The sequence below is a fragment of the Giraffa tippelskirchi genome, chromosome 3 (genome assembly GCF_054371585.1).
Source record: "Giraffa tippelskirchi isolate mGirTip1 chromosome 3, T2T-mGirTip1v1.2.pri, whole genome shotgun sequence".
Taxonomy (NCBI): domain Eukaryota; kingdom Metazoa; phylum Chordata; class Mammalia; order Artiodactyla; family Giraffidae; genus Giraffa; species Giraffa tippelskirchi.
The window spans coordinates 42233016-42246728 of NC_137277.1; the positions used below are offsets into that span (position 1 = coordinate 42233016).

General features: G+C 39.7%; 1 protein-coding gene across 4 annotated transcripts in view; it reads right to left on the minus strand.

The window, feature by feature from the left end:
• TAOK1 (TAO kinase 1) overlaps positions 1-13435 on the minus strand; it is a 91065-nt gene extending 77630 nt beyond the window's left edge. For 2 of the 4 annotated variants that reach the window (XM_081580236.1, XM_081580234.1), the window contains exon 1: positions 12762-13435. The gene's annotated coding sequence lies outside the window, so the exon portion shown is untranslated. Of the gene's footprint in view, positions 1-8426; positions 8490-12761 lie in introns of all 4 variants that reach the window. The other 2 variants (XM_081580235.1, XM_081580237.1) reach the window with 2 other exon arrangements.
• Positions 13436-13713: the final 278 nt, after the last annotated feature.

Sequence of the window (13713 nt, forward strand, 5' to 3'; positions counted from 1 at the left end):
ACTGTATACACATCATGTCAAGCAAAAAAACGTTTGTTCTGTTAAAAGTCACTGAAATCTTTGACCTGTTTTTTACCACTACATAACCTGGTCTCTGATACACAACCAAAGCCAAAATCATTATTTTTCCCTTTTCTTGAAAAATTAGAGTCATTCTTAACATATCCTTTCCCCTACCTCTAGTGAACCGATTTCCATCAATATTTCTACCTTCAGTTCAGTTCAGTCACTCAGATATGTCCAACTCTTTGCAACCCCATGAACCGCAGCAGGCCAGGCCTCCCTGTCCATCACCAACTCCCAGAGTTTACCCAAACTCACGTCCATTGAGTCAGTGATGCCATCTAACCATCTCATCCTCTGTCATCCCCTTCTCCTCCTGCCTTCAATCTTTCCTAGGATCAGGGTCTTTTCAAATGAGTCAGCTCTTCGCATCAGGTGGCCAAAATATTGGGTTTTCAGCTTCAACATCAGTCCTTCCAATGAACACCCAGGACTGATCTCTTTTAGGAAGGACTGGTTGGATCTCCTTGCAGTCCAAGGGACTCTCAAGAGTCTTCTCCAACACCACGGTTCAAAAGCATCAATTCTTCTATGCTCAGCTTTCTCCACAGTCCAACTCTCACATCCATACATGACTACTGGAAAAACCATAGCCTTGACTAGATGGACCATTGTTGACAAGGTAATGTCTCTGCTTTTTAATATGCTGTCTAAGTTGGTCTTAACTTTCCTTCCAAGGAGTAAGCGTCTTTTAATTTCATGGCTGCAATCACCATCTGCAGTGATTTTGGAGCCCAAAAAAATAAAGTCAGCCACTGTTTCCCGTTTCCCCATCTATTTGCCATGAAGTGATGGGACTGGATGCCATGATCTTAGTTTTCTGAATGTTGAGCTTTAAGCCAACTTTTTCACTCTCCTCTTTCACTTTCAGGAGAGGGCAATGGCACCCCACTCCAGTACTCTTGCCTGGAAAATCCCAGGGACGGGGGAGCCTGGTGGGCTGCCGTCTATGGGGTCGCACAGAGTCGGACATGACTGACGCGACTTAGCAGCAGCAGCAGCTTTCACTTTCATCAAGAGGCTCTTTAGTTCTTCTTCAGTTTTTGGCATAAGGGTGGCAAATTTCTACCTTAATCTCTCTCAAATCCATCATATGAGTGCTACTCCTTATTTATAGGCTTCTGTAATGACCTTCTAACCAACCTCTCTATGTGTAATTTTTGCCCATCTACTCTCTGCAATAATTCCAGAGTAATCTTTTCAAAACATAAATCTGATCATACCATACCCTTGCTTTTGTATGATTTTCATATCAAATAGGAGCACAGCAAAAATGGCCCTTCAAGAAATAACTATAAGAGGGACTTGCCTGGTGGTCCAGGGACTAAGACTCTACACTCCCAATGCAGGGGGCCCTGGGTTTGATCCCTGGTCAAGGAACTAGATTCCAAAAATGTCACAACTAAAAGATTCTGCATGCCGCAACTAAGACCCAGTGCAGACAAATATTTTTCTAAATTAATTTAAAAAAACAACACAGATTAATTTTTTTAAAAAAAAGGAAAAAAGAAATAACTGTGGGATGCTGGAAATGTTCCATATGTTGTTGTGCATGGGAGTTAGATGAGTATATAAATTTGCAAAAATTCAACAAGCTTACACTTAACATTTATGCATTTTGCTGCACTAATTATAACTCAATTAAATAGTTTTAAAAGACACATGGCCCCAAAGTAGTTTTTCAGCTTCATTTTACTGAATTTCCATTCCAAACAACATAAATAGCCTAGAGCCACAAACTATCAGTAATTACACTCTTAGACATTGATCTTTCATGCTCTCAGGTACTCCTACTTTTCTTCAAGATTCATACAATATTTCACTCCTACAAGGGGGTCAATCCACCTAAACATTGCTTGACTTTCCTTCACTTGTACAATAATAGCTCTTTCTAACTTAGTTATTCACTACGCCAGTGAGTCTCAGTAAGAGGTGATTTTACTCCCCAGGGGGCATTTGACAACATCTGGAAACATTTTTAATTGTCACAACTGGGGAGAAGGAGTGCTTCTGGTATCTAATGGGTAAAGGCCAGGGATACTGCAAATGATCTTATAAATATACAACACAGATCCCCACATCAATGAATTATCCTACCTAAAATGTCAATACTTCCATGGTTGAGAAATTCTGCACTGCATTTTTGTATGATACAATTTGTCTGCAAGTCTGTTTCCCTGCTAAACTGAAAAAACGGGAGAGATTAAATCATACTCATTTCAGTATCCCAGCAAAGTACCTAGCAAAGAGCATTCAAAAAGGTATGAGATGTCATCACTGAACCTATTTTGATAAGCTCAGTGGCTGGAATGTAGCACTCAAAAGATACATAACAAGTACATGTGTTATTACAGAATCTCATTTTGATACTAAAGCTATACAGTATACTAGCTACACTGGTAGTCTTCAAATTCAAATTCCATCAATTACCATTCTGATTTGATGCTTCCCTAGTACAAACCAACAGATTATAAATTATAATCTGTGTATTTCAAGCAGTTAAACTGAAATTGATTTCTATATTAAGTTAAGCTTAGACCAAACATGAGTAAACCAAATAGCTTAACGCTGCTGAGGCCGCCGCCAAGTTGCTTCAGTCGTGTCCGACTCTGTGCGACCCCATAGACGGCAGCCCACCAGGCTCCGCCGTCCCTGGGATTCTCCAGGCAAGAATACTGGAGTGGGTTGCCATTTCCTTCTCCAGTGCATGAAAGGGAAAAGTGAAAGTGAAGATGCGCAATCATGTCCAACTCTTAGCGACCCCATGGACTGTAGCCTACCAGGCTCCTCCGTCCATGGGATTTTCCAGGCAAGAGTACTGGAGTGGGGTGCCATTGCCTTCTCCGAATAGCTTAATGACTACGTTTCAAAAGGATTAAAAGAATAAAACTTAAAAAAAAAAAAAGTTTTAATCACATATCACAATGCCACCTGAATAAGATAAAGCAGAATAACAGAAAACTAAAATTTGGGATACCATTTCACTTAATATTAATCCAATAAAATTTATATTAAAAAAATAATGGCAGTATACCTTAATGTATTGTCAAAAACAATTACAGTTTTTGTATTACTTAATAAACATTTTGTATCTCAACAACAGCACCATTTTATTGGTGATGACTGGATTTATCACCTCTAAGATAACCATAAAATACATTTTAGATGTTTGCTTACTGTATCTATTTCACTATTCCTCCTCTAATATATTCCATGCCATCTCCTGGAAGGTTGAAAGAAAATGTGTATTTACAAGGCTCTTAAATTAACCAGATTCCTTGTTAAATTTAGTTGTTTAGAGTAGACAGACTGTAAAATGTTAGGAGACTAAGTATTCAATTTAAAGAAAATTTTTGAGAGAATGATTTATTATTATAATATCTGCATTCCAAATCTGATAAATACAAAAGAAAGTTCTTAATTTGATCCCTATCTGAAGTTCTCAAAACATTTAACTGCCAATGTGCGTCCATGCTTGTCGATTGAAAAAAAAAGGCAAAAAATCATATTCGATCCTCCTTAAAGACACAAAACCCAATTCACTTCTGATACTGAAACTATTTTTGCTAACAAAGGTCCGTCTAGTCAAAGCTATGGTTTTTCCAGTAGTCATGTATGGATGTGAGAGTTGGACTATAAAGAAAGCTGAGTGCTGAAGAATTGATGCTTTTGAACTGTGGTGTTGGAGAAGACTCTTGAGAGTCCCTTGGATTGCAAGGAGATCCAACCAGTCCATCCTGAAGGAAATCTGTCCTGAATATTCATTGGAAGGACTGATGCTGAAGCTGAAACTCCAATACTCGGGCCACCTGGTGCAAAGAAATGACTCACTGGAAAAGACCCTGGTGCTGGGAAAGATTGAAGACGGGAGAAGGGGATGACAGGGGTTGAGATGGTTGGATGGCATCACCGACTCAATGCAAATGAGTTTGGGTAAACTCCGGGAGTTGGTGATGGACAGGGAGGCCTGGCGTGCTGCAGTCCATGGGGTCTCAAAGAGTCGGACACCACTTAGCGACTGAATTGAACTGCAACTATTAATACTAAATGCAAAAGCAAAACAAAAAATAAATTTAAAAACCCACCACCCTTATCATTTATTTGATGATTAAATAATATCTATTTCTTATGTATTCAATCAAAGAAAAACTCATTTGGTAACAATCCATTATTTAGGGTTTCAGTAAAACTTCTTTTACTACAGGAACAAACTCTTCTTATTCTTCTAACTTATCAAAGTAATATACATTACAAAACAAAATTCATGTATCACTATTTTTGTTTTCCCCTAAAACCACGCTATTTTTGAACACAGTGATTTCTCCAGTTTACATTTGTATGCATATCTATAATGAGTTCAAAGTATCACATAAACAAAGAAATATCCAAATTCTATACTTTCTACTGTTAGCATTCAAGTTTTTCTACTACAGAACATTTCTTTCCTAAGTAGAAAATTTTCGCATCTTTTCCTTCTTAAAATCCTTTTAGCCTTAAGTTTTATGGCATTACTTCATAGACCTGAACTTTCATACATAATACAGAAAACGATTTTGTCAGTATCTAAATTAAAGATAAAAGGATCTTTTCATTACTCTATGTTTAAATTATTTGTGCTTTTCCAGGTAATGCAAAAATTACCATCGCTAACAATCACATAAAGTAAAGAATGTGAAAGTGAGCACATTATACTGCACCCCAGGACTCAAAAGCCTTGAATTTTAAGAAACAACTAACTGAAATAGTGTATTCCTACGAAGTGATGGTCTCTATAAAACATCACAATCATCATCTACCATTTACACAGCAGGAGTTTATTTAAATTCTATATATTAAATACTATAATATATACCATACAGAGTTTCCGTGCAACGTTGAAGAGTCAAGCTTCCTTATCAAGTACAATTACACCTTAATAAGTTATTACAATCAAGGATTATGGATGCTTTTGGCAAAGAGACAAAGCTTTTCCAATTTTGAGTGACATTAAATTCCCAAGTATAAAAAAGGAAAAAAACCTTGACCTTGTTTAATAATGCTGTTCATCAACTTTTTTCTGAAACTTTTCTCAGCTTTCATGGAAATAAATTGGAAGAAATCAATCCAAAATACAAACTATAGAGACTTGTAACTACTATCGTAAGTCAATTAAAAATATCAACCAAAACATACGGATATCATTAGACAATGCATAAAAGTACACTGAAATTTTTCAAATATACTCTATAAATTTAAATAGTCATAATAATAAACTTTATTGCATTACATGTTACAATTAATAGTTTAAATCTACATATGCCTCAAGTAAAAATAAAATATATTTTATTATGTTCCTAATAAAGTTTTGTGTTTTTTTTAAATAAATTCTGTAATTCGTGAGAAATTGCCCTCACGTATGTAAGATGTGACATTAGATATGTGATAATATATTCCCCAATATAAAAACCTCAGAAGTTATCATCATATCCCAAACTGCTGGCATCCTGCCCAGGACTTACTAGACAGTCTTCAGTACCCTACAAGATTTGAGATCTAGGAAAGGTAAATATGTGCAACATAACTAACAAATAGACTAGAGACTAGAATCAGGACAGACTGAAAGAGTTGTTGAAAGAAAAAAAATAAGCATACTCAGATATGAGGGTTCAAAAAGAAATTTCAAAACAATTTAACTGTGTACCCAGATCTCATAAAAATAAAGCCAAAAGAAGTTTCCCATTACAATGCTCACCTTTACTTACACATCACACGCTGATATCTCCCCATTATTTTTCATTAAAAAAACCTGGTGTTGTGACCCACTAAATTGAATTGACAATTCACTAATGGGTCACAACCTAAAATTTGAAAAGAACTGGTTTAGAGGAACTGACAACCACAGGAAGGTCCTTGCTTTCCTCTGAATATCTAGTTTGAGAAAACTATTTAAGAAGTGGAAAAAATGAGAAGACAGAATTCTAAGTCTTACTGGCACATAATCATCACTTAACATTAGCTGAATTAATATACTGTGGAATATAAAGCATGTTCAAGGTGGGACATACCTACAAAGATACCTAGAAAAAGCCTTACGAGAACAAGACTACTTTGAATTCCTTCAAAGTCAGGGACACTGAAAAGAGTTCCAGGAAGTAGAAGTATGAGACTTAGAAGTCTCCTTGGACTGCAAGGATATCAAACCAGTCAATCCTAAAGAAAATCAACCCTCAATATTCATTGGAAGGACTGCTGATGAAGCTGAAACTCCAAAACTCTGCCCACCTGATGCGAAGAGACAACTCACTGTTAAAGACCCGGATGCTGGGGGAAACAAGGCAAAAGGAGAAGCGAGTGGCAGAGGATGAGATGGTTAGATATTAATAGCATCACTGACTCAATGGACATGAATTTGAGCAAACTCCGGGAGATAGTGGAGGACAGAGGAGCCTGGAGGGCTACAATCCATGGGGTTGCAAAAAGTCGGACACAAACTTAGTGACTGAACACCAACGACAACCAAAGGGAAAGGAAATTTTGTCTTCAAGACAGGTTTACATCCAGCAAAGGAAAAAGAAAATCTCTTACAGAACCACATAGTAGTTCATTATAGGTACAAAAAGTTTGCAAGCTACCCTTGGTTAGAACCTTTTCTGGGACTTCCATGATGGTCCAGTGTCTAAGACTCTGAGCTCCCAACGGAGGGCACTGGGGTTTGATTCCTGGTCAGGAAACTAAATTCCACATGCCACAACTAAAGATCCTGCATGCAGCAATGAAGATCGAAGCTCCCACATGGTAAGTAGGACTCAGTCAGCCAAATAAATAAATATTATTTTAAAAAAGAAATTCTAACCATTTCTTTCAAAAATACGTTATATACATACACACACACACACACACACACATATAGAAAGAGAGCTCCAAATGTATAAATCCAACTTCAAATAAAAATTATGGAATGTAATTCATTCTTAAAAATTAAGACTCCCTATCTTCATTTGTAAACATTTATTAAGTGGCCAGTATGTGAAAGCCAACATCTTATTGAGTGCTTACTACATATCAAGCAATATGTTAAGTACTTAACAAGAATTATCCCATTTAAACCTAACAACCTTATAAAGTAGACATTATTTTCATTTTATAGACCAGGAAAAAGTGTTCAGTCACTCAGACAACTCTTTGCAACCAGGGACTGTAGCCTGCCATGCTCCTCGTCCATGGAATTCTCCAGGCAAGAATATTAGAGTGGATTGCCATTCCCTCCTTCAAGGGGATCTTCCCAACCCAGGAATTGAACCCAGGTCTCCTGCATTGCAGGTGGATTCTTTACCATCTGAGCCACCAGGGAAGTGTGTTAGTCACTCAGTTATGTCCGACTCTTTGCGACCCCATGGACTGTAGCCCACCAGGCCTCTCTGTGTATGGGATTTTTCAGGCAAGAATACTGGAGTGGGTTACCATTTCCTTCTCTGAGCCACCAGGGAAAGTGAGGCTTAAAAAGGTTACATAAAGAAGTCACACAGCTAATAAATGGTGAAATTAAGATACGTTAAGCACCAGTTTATTATTGGTGACTACAGATCCAAATATTGTGCTTCATACCATTATCTGTTGATGCTTTTCTCAGAAACTGAACTTTGCATGTGTCTTCCTTAAATGAAGTAACTCATTTATTTCTCAATCTGCACAACACTATCATACTGAATAATTTTATCAAAAGGAAAAATCATCCCCTTCTTAAATTTAAAGATAAGTTAGGGTACATTAAATGTAGTTATGTTTATGTAACAATGCCAGTGTCATTGATATTTTTAACAGGCTACATATTTATTATGTAAAGTATTTAGTAACCTGTACTTTCATTAACTTTATTTACATGCCAAGTACTTTAGATTGTGAAAAAACCTTCCACCTTTTATGGGCCACTCAATTTTGTCACTAGGTAAGAGGATGCAGCCTTAAACTCTATTTCAGAACAAAAAGTCTTCTAGCAGAAACAAGAGAGACTGATATAGAAATAATTGTTACCAAATGTTGACAGAACATCCCAATTGAAACTGTTTCTAGTCCCTCCATACCATTTTTAAATTCATGTGGGTTTTTTAAGAAGGTATGAGACACTTTAATGATATTAAATATTAATTAAAATCATTAAAAATTAAAAATTTTCATCCAGTATAATGGATTTGTATTTTTACACTTACATTTTATTTTTTTTTAGTTCTACCAGTTTATTGCTACCAACCCATCTCCCTCCACCCTCATGCACGCATGCTCAGTCATGTAACCCCATGGACTACAGCCCGCCAGGCTCCTCTGTCCACGGACTTTTCCAGGCAAGAATACTGGAGTGGGTTGCCATTTCCTTCTCCTACACTTACATTTTAGAATTTGAAATCCTGAACAATATAAAAAATAATCCAGCCATGAACAAGTACAGAAACCTAAAGGTGGATGAACATACGTTGGCACTCTAATACAACAATCTCACTTTTATTTTTGACTACAGAATTGACACTTTAGAAGAGATTCATTCATATTATGATCCGGAACTGAACAACAGCCCTTAACTAATACATATAAAAAAGCTCTTAATTTCTAAAAGGTTAAATTAGTATGAGTGCAATTATTACAACAGACTACTGATAACCAAAAAGATATACACAGGAGAGATAAACTGATTTTAATATTTGAAGTGGTCAAATGCAAAACAGAATTTATTTCCAGGTAATTTGCATAACAGATTATTCTCAAATGTAAATTCAATGCCAACAGTTGGCCCTCTAGATAACTTTTTTTTTTAATATATTTATTTATTTTAGTTGGGGGCTAATTACTTAACAATATTGTAGTGGTTTTTGCCATACATTGACATGAATCAGCCATGGGTTTACATGTGTTCCCCATCCTGAATCCCCCTCCCACCTCCCTCCCCATCCCATCCCTCTGGGTCATCCCACTGCCCCAGCCCTGAACATTTGTCTCATGCATCGAACATGGAATGGTGTTCTGTTTCACATATGATAACATACATGTTTCAATGCTATTCTCTCAGAACGTCCTACCCTCACCTTCTCCCTCAGAGTCCATAAGACTGTTCTATGCATCTGTGTCTCTTATTCTGTCTTGCATATAGGGTTATCGTTACCATCTTTCAAATTCCATATATATGCATTAGTATACTGTATTGGTGTTTTTCTTTCTGGCTTACTTCACTCTGTATAATGGGCTCCAGTTTCATCCATCTCAACAGAACTGATTCAAATGTATTATTTTTAATGGCTGAGTAATATTCCATTGTGTATATGTACCACAGCTTCCTTATCCATTCGTCTGTTGATGGACATCTACGTTGCTTCCATGTCCTGGCTATTATAAACAGTGCTGCGATCAACATTGGCGTACACGTGTCTCTTTCAATTCTGGTTTCCTCGGTGTGTATGCCCAGCAGTGGGATTGCCGGGTCATATGGCAGTTCTATTTCCAGTTTTTTAAGTAATCTCCACACTGTTTTCCATAGTGGCTGTACTAGTTTGCATTCCTACCAACAGTGTAAAAGGGTTCCCTTTTCTCCACACCCTCTCCAGCATTTATTGCTTGTAGACTTTTGGATAGCAGCCATTCTGACTGGCGTGAAATGGTACCTCATTGTGGTTTTGATTTGCATTTCTCTAATAATGAGTGATGTTGAGCATCTTTTCATGTGTTTGTTAGCCTAGATAACTTCTGGATTTACTAAGTATTCATATCCACTGCGTGCATGCTAAGTCGTTTCAGTCATGTCTGACTCTCTGTGACCCTATGGACCATCACCCACCAGACTCCTCTGTCCATGGAATTCTCCTGGCAAAAATACTAGAATGGGTTGCTGTGCCCTCCTACAGCTCCATATCTACTAAGTACTAGCAAATTCTTAAATAACACTTTTTATGGTTAAGAGTATTTGGTTCTTCTAGTATTTTCCAAGTAATTAGTTTCTTTCTTACTTGGGATGGCACCATAACATGGGATCAAGTATCATGCATATACTTTGATATGCAGAAAGCATGGTGTATACTAACATGGTCAATTAACTGCTTATCTACTGTTCTCCCAAAATATATATTACAGAAAATACAGTAACTACTTTCTATTCAGTTCACTCATACTTTTGGTCCTGTATATTGTTATGTTTCTTTAAAACTTCTCAGAGTTGAAACGTTTAAGAAAATATCCTTTAATTTGGAAAGACACTTAGTTACTGTCAAGATAATTCTATACAAAACCTTTTAAAACCAAATTGATTCTTACAAATTCTTCCGTCTATAAAGCATGAGAATTATAACCAAATTAGCAAATCAGATACGAGAATGCCAAAAATTAAGTCATTAAAAGGGAATTCAGAGAGTCAGTTGTGAAAGAACAGGAAGTGATGTCCACTGCCATTTTGTAGATGAACTATTTAGAAACACAAGAGGTACCATACTAATCTGGAATCAACCAACTCAGACTAACAGTTCTCAGTATTCTCTTTCTGACAGCAGCATCAGAACTCAGCTGCCATAACTCCCTAAGGATGAATTTATCTAACTGGTCATGAACATAATTTTACCACTTTTAGCAGAATTCCTACCAACTATTGACAAGGGTCTCTTTATAATTGTTCCAAAGAGTACTTCTTAGTTCCCACATTCTGATGTATAGCATGTAGTTTACCTATATCCTGTCTACATCCTTAAGTTTTGTAGCCCTTATTGATAAATCCCCTCTCTCTGAATCTTTGAAAGACAAAAACAGCCACTCTTTAATAAGCAGTATGCTGGGGTTTACACATGCTAGTATACAGGAATTAATTATCAACAACAAGCCATAATATAGAGAATTAAACTTCACGCCAGTTTGCTATACAGGGAAAAACTGCCCACCACAACATGCAGCATTGTGCCATGAAATAAAGATTCAAATGAGAAGTGCTGTTTAAGTGTAAATGAACTCAGATAAAAATCAAGAGAATAAAGAAAGCAAGGAGAATTCCATTTGCCAAGTAAAAATTATAAAAACTGACTTAACATACCATTAACATGTCCTCCTATATTAAAATCATGAAATAAGACAGAAACTAAATTAATGCTTAACACTACTACTACCTCTAAATCCATCTTTAAATCCTTGTCTTAAAATGGGTTTCAAAATGCAACAAACACCAAAAGAGCTCTGATGAACAATGTAAAATGTAGATGGCAGGGAAGTATTTAAAAACAAGTCAGCCACTAAGTAAAGCTTAAACACTAAATACAACTTGCTAGTAAAATGTCAAGACATGATATCTGTATTTAGTCATCTTCATCACTCTGTGTAACAGTTATTTAATTATATGGATATTCAAGTATGGAACGTTTTGAACTCACTCCATCAGTAAAGAGAAAAGTATCAACTGTAGACTTCAAGACTACTCTTTGGTCACAAGAACTTGGCAACATACTTCTAGAATGTAAATTTTTTAAAATTTATTTCTATTCTACTAAACAAAACCAATAAGTACTACTGTAAACCAGATAAGATGATTTGTCTTAAACAAATATGACATGAAGCAAAAGTGGAAAATGACTTTTTTGATTATAGAATATTCTATTACAGCATAATCAGGCAAATTAATGTTTATTTTTCCCTTACACTAAGAAACAAAGCATTTGCAATAGGAAGGTGTGTAGCCTAATCATTTTTGGAAAATTCCAATTTCGATGTATACAAAATAGTATTAACCCTAAAAATTCACAGCTCAGGGAGAAGCAATGTCCATCAGACATCCTGTCTGTACAGAATAATCTTGAATAATTCTTTAAGTACTACAAAAGTCATAGGAAGAAAAAAAAAGAGGGAAATCAAAGAAAACAAAATTATTTTACTTGAATCTTAACGAAAACCCAATATGTTCACACAGTCAATCTAGTATTCAAATAAGAGAGCAAGAGAGACCATCAAAACTATTCCTAACGTGGCAAGGTCCCTCTTGAGTGGCCATATCCCCCCAGTAAGAACAGGAACAGATATACTTCCCACGGACACATCTCCGGGAAAGAGTATTAAACCGGTACTGTTATCGATTTAAAACCAAAGGAAAAGGGGTAACCTTTCTAAGGGAAGCGCCATTACTTCCCTCTCCCGCTCCCCCTCCCTTCAGTGTATACACGGGCCTGTGTATGAAGAAACTGCCTTGGACTTCTGCAGCACTGCAGCAGACTAAAGGATGGGGAAGGGTAGGGGGAAAGAAACGCTTCCATCACCCCTACAGAAGTAGGGTACAGACTTCCTGGGGGGCGGGAGGAATCCGCCCAGTAGACTACCCAGAGCAGTCTCCCTTCTCAAGAATACAGACACTACAAAGGAGAAGGAGAGGGAGGAGTAGAGGGATCAGAAGGGAAGGGGACCTCGCGCCTTTAAGTCGGGGTACACATCAACCCTGTCTCCCCAGGAGGGCCACACCTTCCTCGAGACATCCCCTTCAACCACCCCTTCCGGTGACCCTCAGGAAAGAGGAATGCAATTGCTCTTGCCCCTCAAAACAGCAGGGCGCCTAGCTCACCAGCTTCCTCACCCCACCCACAGAATCACAGACCCTCCTTGTCTCCCTCCCCCACCCCACCCCCACATCCCAGCTTCCGCGCAGCGGCCAGAGTGGGCCGAATTTCCCCGCCTCCTCCATGTCTCCCTTTCCCAAAGCAGAGGTTAGCCCTTACCCTTTCGCCGACAGGTCTGGGGCGGAGTAGGCAGGAGCAGCCCCCTGCAGCGCCGGGGGAGCCGCTACGCTGGAGGGCGAGGAGTGAGGAGGAGGAGGGGGCCAGGCGACAGACCGCCGCCCCCCCCCCGGAGCCCCAGCAAGCCGCCCAGCCCAAGCTCTGCGACAAGGGGCGGGGGGGGGGGGGGGGCGAGGGGACGACCGGGGTCGAGGAGGCGCCCTCAGCGCTTGGGCTCAGCTAAGATGGCGCGGGGAAGTGCCAGGAGCCGCTGCCGCCGCCGCCGCCGCCTCGGGGGAACCGGCCCGGGCCTCGGCCGCCTCCTGTCCTCACACAGCCGAGGCCCTCTCGGTCCCCCGCCGCGGCCCCTCGGCGGGCGGGCCCACGCACAGCCCTCCGCCACCACCACCACCCCTGGGAAGGGGGCGCTCACAAAGGGAAGAGAGGCCCCGGGCCGGCCGGCCGGCGGCGGGGCGGGGTCCCCAGGGGCCGGAGGCCTCAGAGGTTGCGGGTGCCTCGCGCTCTCGGCCCGCGAAAGGCGCAGGCAAGCGGGACCCCTCCTCTCTCCTTAGGCAGGCGGCGGCACCGACTCACTCTCTTTGCCACCCTCCCTCTCTCTCTCCGAGCCCTGAAGCCACAGAGCCCGGCCGCTGCCCAGATTCCCCCCCTTCCCCAACACCACTCCCCTCCTCCCGACAGTCATCCCAGTCTCTGATCTCGCGAGATTTCCCGCCTGACAGGCTCGATCCTGCGCGAGACAAGACTGCGTACGCGTGCACGCCCTCACGGGAACGCGCGAGTGCTCACACTGGGCGGAGTCTCACTAGTGTCCCCGAGTTTACAGCCTCTGTCCAGCCCCGGCTCGCTCAGCTGGCGGAGCTCTTCTGCCACGCGGGCGTCAGGTGCATTTATTTCATCTTGAAACCTAAGAAAGAAGAGCTTATGTGCTCTCCTC